We start from the raw sequence: 6,816 nt of genomic DNA, 5'->3' as shown, positions 1-6,816 counted from the left end.
CTCCTGCCCTGTTGGTCTTCCACCTATGGTCAACGCTTTTGCTGAAGTTTCTATCATCTTTCGTACGAAGTTGTTTATCATCCAAGGATTTGGCTGCAACGCTTTCCAGTATAAGTACATTGATCTAGCTCATCAGTGCATTGTACATATGACTGGAGAACAAGGCATGGACCATCTTTGCTTGTAGGTGGACTTTTGGATCTCAAATGTTGGAGAGACTAATGCTATTGTTGGTGTAGACCAGAATCTTGTCCATTTCCAACATATCATACACATCTCTTCTGGGCCGTCTTTCGACCTTGTTGGGAAGCCCCAACACTCTCTCCACTAACTTGGGGCTCAGCTCAACCTCCACCTGGCAAGTTTCCCTTTCTTGATGCATAGTTACGATGTCATGGTTCTTGTTGAAGGTTCAGATGAATTTCTGCACTTTTTATAATCCACGGCTTGCTCGACTTTCTCCAGGCACTTCTAAAATTGCATAATTTGCTTTACAATCTATTTTATGGCCTATTCTTCCATGGCCACATCCTCCAAGTTCAGGACCTGCCTGAACCTGAACTGGTTGAAGGCCCTTGTCTCCATTGATAGGCCATACTTAGCTTGTTCCTCTTTTGAGAATGGAAGTTTGGTGCTCTTCTTCTGACTTCCCATTGTGGCTCCCTGTCATAACACCACAACTCACCATTAGTTTTCTTAAGATAATGAGTAGAGAGTGATTGTGCACTTATAGAAAAATGAAAAGCTTAAGTACAAAAAGAGAAATTTTCTTCACAATTCACACAATCCATTGAAAATCTATGAGAATTTTCTTAAAGTATGTTTTTCCAACTTACCTCCTCCTCCTTTGGAAATGAGAAAAATCCTTAAGGCTAGGATTAGAGGTTGAAGGGTTAAGGCCATTCAGTGCATTCTCACGGTGTTTCACTTTTGCATGAGCCAAGTGTAGAAGTTTGGGTTATACTCCATGTTAACATCATGGTCCATGTTGACAAATCGGATTCTTACATGAGTGATCTAGGTGAGGACATCCATTAGGAAATCACTGGAGTCTATTTTGATGGCAATGTGTAACTCCTCCTCTATCAAAATGCGATCTAGGTAGGGGTGAGTCATGATGTGCTCTTCGAGGGGCCAGTTGTGAATGGTGATCAACACCCTATAGGAGGTTGGGGTTATGTAAGGTGGGTCATATTTTGAGGTCTTTATTGCACATCTCTGCTCAATGTTATCGCATGGAATTTGCGTGAGGGTTCGCGAAGTCACTCGCCACAGGGACGCTTTGAGATGGGAGAATTCAACACAATAAAACTTATCCATAAGATTTTTTTGAATGAGAAAACAAATTCTTGATTAACATTATATGCAAGTTACAAGTTCATAAAACTATTGGATCTAATCGCAAGAGTTTTGGGAAAGACAAGGGTGAATTCTCAATCTGAGAGAGAAGAGAAGAAGGCAGAATTGAGGAAGGTGAGGAGCACCAAGCTCAAACTCAAAGCAACTTCAAGGAACTTGATGATGACCTTCAAAAGTAGGTGAGAAGCTTAAAGCTCAACTCAAGCCAATCTTCATAGCGACTCATGATGATAGAAACTTCGATGTAGGTGAGGGGCTTAAAGCTAATCCTCAAGCCTTCTCTCCAAAATTCTATGGTAGTCTTCGAAGAAGGTGAGGGATTTAAGCTCCGTTCTCACTTGTTTTGATGGTCCATATCTCTCCATGAGAGCACCACTAGTCCCTCTCTTATATAGATTCTTCAATAACACTCATACCCACGATGAGCTTTTCTTAACCAAAAAAGCCTAAGGATTTTTAGCTTTTAAAAAACATTAAGGTTTCTGTTTTTAAAGCTTATGTTTAAAAAATAATAATAAACATTGATCAACTCGTCATTTCTTCTATTCAACAATAGCTTACGTTTAAGCTTTTTTGCCACATTACATGTGGTAAATGTGAATTTTGAGATAACACGGACATGACGAATACAAATGTTAGAGTCACGAGTACAAAAATGATTGACTTATCAACCTTGTAAACCCCAATTCAGCTCAAGACCGATAATAGACCAGACGGAGCCCCGAAATGCATGGATTTGGCTCAGGATCCAGGTTTTCTATTCTCAAACAATGGTAACACTATAGCAATGAACTCCATCCTTCGAGGAGTATTCTGTCCAAAATTGTGATCCTAATACAAGGTTTGTTATTGAGAGGGACAAGGAGCAAGTGCATCAAGCGAGCATCTCGTTCCAAAATCCTCCTCTAAACCATGAGCTGTTTCAAAGAAAACCCCATGACTCAGGCCTTCACACATTCCTCTGCTTCATCGTCATTGTCTATTAGTGCCATATTCACCTTGGATGCTCCTTGTGACATCATTTGCACATTTATCGCTTCCTTTCTAAATACGCAAAAACCTTTTCTGAAATTAAAATTGAGCACTCCACATTTTCAATCAGGGATATATGCTTCAAAAACTTAACCACTACACACTCTGAGAGCTCTCTTACCAAATGGTCTGTCAATCTTTGTCACCATCTCAACAAACTTCACAACAACATTCTTCATGTTAAATCCCACATTATCACTAGGTAGCGCTTCCACGAGAGCCCCATGATGCATCTCAATTGACTTAACTTCAGTTGTCAGACCAATTGGTGCAAAAGCTACAACCGTGCCTGGTTTTAATATTCCAGTCTCAACACAGCCCAAAGGGACTATTCCAATACCACCAATCTTGTACACATCTTGAAGAGGAAGTCGGAGGGGCTTTGTCAAAAGGCCTCTTAGGCTCCTAGATCATGTCAAGAGCCTCAAGAAGAGCAGAACCCTTGTACCAATCCAAGTTAGTTGATCTCTCAATCATGTTATCTCCCTCGAAGTCGAAAATGAGCACAAAAGGAATTTTATCAAGATTGTAACCAACTTTCTTCAAATATACAAACACTTCCTTTGTGATTTCCTCATAGCAGGCCTTCAAAAATTTAGGAGTGGTCACATCCATCTTGTTGCAACAACATATCATCTACCTGACACCAAGCGTGAAGGCAAGAAGAGCATGCTCCTGAGTTTGACCATCCTTGGAGATACCAGCTTCAAGCCCACCAGTGGTAGAGTCAATAATTAGAACTACATAGTTAGCCTGTGAAGTGCCAATAATCATATTGTCTATGAAATCATGATGACATGGTGCATCAATTTTCAATACAATAGTACTTCGTGGTTTCAAATTTTCATAGATCAATGTCAATAGCAATACCACGCTCCCTTTCTGTTTTCAGTTTGTCAAGAATCCAAGTATATTTTTGAAATATCGTTTGTTCATTTTTGTTGCCTCCTTTTCAAACCTTTCAATCACACACTTGTCGATACCACCAAGTTTATAGATTAAGTGACCAATGGTGGTGGACTTGCCAGAGTCGACAAAGCAAATAGTGTGCTATATTATGACACACTATTGTTGACATATAAAAAATATTTGATACTTCAAAAGCTACAGCTATTACTGCAAATGAAATTTCTAGCATGCCTGCTAAGCATGCTTTCACAGTCTTGAATGCAACACCATCAAAATCCTCATCTTGGAGCATTAAGTCCTCACTCCACTCTAAAATTTATATTAGGGCATTAGATGCAAGCATATATCAAAATCATCTCTGCAGCAATTCGTTGAACACTTGATCACCTTTGACTTATGGAAGTATAGCTTGGTTGCTATTTGGATAAGTATGCTTTGTTTGAGTGCTAGAAAAGGGAGCCAAGCCTTGTAAATGTGCAATAGCTTGTTGATTATGTTGAAAATCTAGCACTCCAGATGGTGATGATCCAAGGAATTGCACCCCCATAATATTTCCTTCCATGTTTGTTGAAAATGTCTTCTCACTCGTGCAAAACATATTTTCTTTGTCAGCTAAAGCCTATAAAATATAGCCATCTTTTGCTCAATATACCCTCTTAGCTTTTGTAGGCTCCTAAATGTTAAACCAATTTTGCATATGAAGAGACATATCATCTACACTGGCAACATCCGAATTGAGTCACATGGGGAAAGTCCAAAGCAAAGGATCAACATTACGACCTTTTTCTTTAATCATTGAGTCTTCAAACCGAATTCCTTCATATGAGCCTGTTTTTCGATGCATTGTGCCCTAACAAAAAATATGCTTTGGAAAAGAATTTCGTGCCCAATCATTCATGCAGTTTGCAAATTAAAACCATATAGTGCAATCATTGAAATGATGCTTCCACACAAAAATTTATGAATGCACTGAAGAAATTGTGCCTAGCCTAACTACATGTGCTCGTGCATCATGCAAAATGCAAACAAAAAGACACACAATGGAAAATGAATTCCTAATGACGCTGACAAATGTTTTCAAATTATTGGCGAAAAAATCCACCCTCAAGTTCGTAATGGTGGATGCGCAGCATCACGACATCTACCCCCTCCAACTTGCACATCCTCCGGATGGGCGATAGCTACCCATCCTCATCAGTGCGAAGCTTGATGGTCAATGTGATCTTCCCATCTTCCATAAAAGCATCTACAATATCCACATCTTCATCTACACCATCTCCTAGCTCAAGTCAAATCTCATCATTCAACTCCTCAACTGCATAGGCTACATCATCTCTTCGCTTGAATACTTTGATTCTCTTCCCTGCAATCGGAATCTGGAAGGGTGTGCCATCAATATCTACTAAGGAATACATACATTGTCATGAACATGCTACACCAAATAAGGCCCAAACCACCATCTCAAAACCTTGCAAATAGCACTATATTGATTGTCCAGACTGCTGTCATAGACCAACACCCAATCTCCATCCTCAATGTCTTTAGGTCTCAATTTGTGTCTACTATCAAAGCGGTCTTTGCAGCAAATTCTTGCCTCTTTGAGCTTTGTACAGCTCTCTCAATATCTTTAGATCTCCTCTCCAACTAATGAATATGAAGAGCCAAAAGATCCTCTCTAGTCATCTCTTCTTGCTCCCATGGTAAAGCACTCCAAGTAAGTGTGCAAGTCTTTGTAGGCATGACTGGCTTCTACCCATACATCAACTCGGTTGGTATATATACAGTAGTCACACAATGAGTAGTGCGATCAGCCCATAAGGCATAAGGCAACAACTTAGGCCACTCTCTGACCCATCCACCGAATGCTTTGGCCAAGGATTTCACAATCGGTGGATGTAATATTTCCATTTTACTAGATCAACCTCCTACGCATCGTAAACTCATGAAAAGATTATCTCCAGTGCCGGCAGTTGATTTATAACCATACGCAAGAAATGGAGTACTCCGCATTAGCAGATCGGGACCGAGGTTCAAAACCCGCATAATCGCAGGTGAAATCCCTCTTGGGAGGAGGTTAAGATGATAATGTTGAGATAAATTTATTGCAAATGTAATATTTCCGTTTGAATAAAAATATTACTATACCAACCTCCTGCGCACTGTAAACTTGTGAAAAGATTATCTCCAGTGCCGGCAATTGATCTATAACCGTATGCGAGAAATGGAGTACTCTGCATTGGCAAATCGGGACCGAGGTTAAGAGGATAACCGTAGGTGAACTCCCTCTTGGGAGGAGGTTAAGAGGATAATGTTGAGATAAAATTGTTGCAAATTTTTTTATTTACCTTCCCCAGCCGATGCGTGGTTGAGGGAAGGGGATGGGCTTTTAAGGGCAACACGAGGAGGTGGGGGGAGGATGCCATGCAAGGGGGCCACATGGGGGGGAGGTCCCCTCTCCCCCAGACTATAAAAACTCCCTTTGGGGGGGAGGTGGAAGAAAGAAAAGGAAGGGAGAAGCTGTAAAAATCCGTGCATGGAGGAGGAAGGAGCTGCCGCCAGCTGAGAGAACGCCACCGTCTGAGGCCCGATAGCCACTGTCGTTCCTAAAAAAAAGCCGCCATCAAGCCCTCCAAGTCGCCGTCTTTACGCCACCACGTGCTGCCAGAAGCTGTTATAACATTCATGTGGATATCTCATCGAACCCACAAGTCTAGGTTTTCTTCCTATTTTTGATTTACGTCGAAGTATTGCAATTATGCATGGTTATTTCATGGAAATTAGGATGCACATATACTTGTCAAATCCCCCTAGTTAGATGCATTTGAAATAAATTGGCTATTTTAAATTTACTAGAAGTAACTCACGATTGAAGATTGGTCATTTGTACTTTCAAAGGAATGAACGAAAAAGAACATAAGGTGTCTAAGCATTTTTAGCAAGTTGCCTTGTGCATTGCAAGTAAGGAATCTAGAATAACTAATGACTACCATTACAAAGTCGAAATTATTGTAGTACACCTTTGATTATGCATGGAAAGATTAAATCGCATGTCGCATATTTTAGAAAAATCTTATTCGTAATGATTCATTAAAAAAAGTAGTTATCAACCATAGGAAATTGCAAGGCATTGAAAGATTCTAAGGGCTGCATGAAGTAGGTTAACTCTAGCTTCAATTGGCATAAATATCATTTAACTGCGTAGTAGTTAGGAAAGTTTGCATAATGCCATTCGTCGTACAAATAAATTCATTCAGAAACGTAGTTAGGGAAAGGATGCATGGTTCGTTTTAACATAAAACCCTAAAAGCTTAGTGGCATGAATCGTGAATGCATGTCCTAGTAGGATCAATGGAAATTATGCCGTAACTTAACATGTGTTTTGGTCTTAACAAGAAAAGTTAGGGTTTGTAAATCTAATCCTACGCAGAGGCAATGAATCGTGTGTTTACGAGAATTGTATCATAATGCAACTAGTTTTTTTCCCTTTTAGATTAAGACAACATCTTTAGGAAGGGA

The 6,816-nt window shown here is 40.0% G+C and overlaps 1 pseudogene; it reads right to left on the bottom strand.

The window, feature by feature from the left end:
• Positions 1-510: 510 nt before the first annotated feature.
• Positions 511-3,592, bottom strand: LOC148025799 (elongation factor 1-alpha pseudogene; annotated as a pseudogene).
• Positions 3,593-6,816: the final 3,224 nt, after the last annotated feature.

The sequence above is a fragment of the Lygodium microphyllum genome, chromosome 14 (genome assembly GCF_053477565.2).
Source record: "Lygodium microphyllum isolate KBCC chromosome 14, Lygodium_microphyllum_v1.1.10, whole genome shotgun sequence".
Classification (NCBI taxonomy): Eukaryota; Viridiplantae; Streptophyta; class Polypodiopsida; order Schizaeales; family Lygodiaceae; genus Lygodium; species Lygodium microphyllum.
The sequence above is the reverse complement of the archived record's forward strand: the minus strand, read 5'-3'. Positions and strand labels throughout refer to the sequence as shown.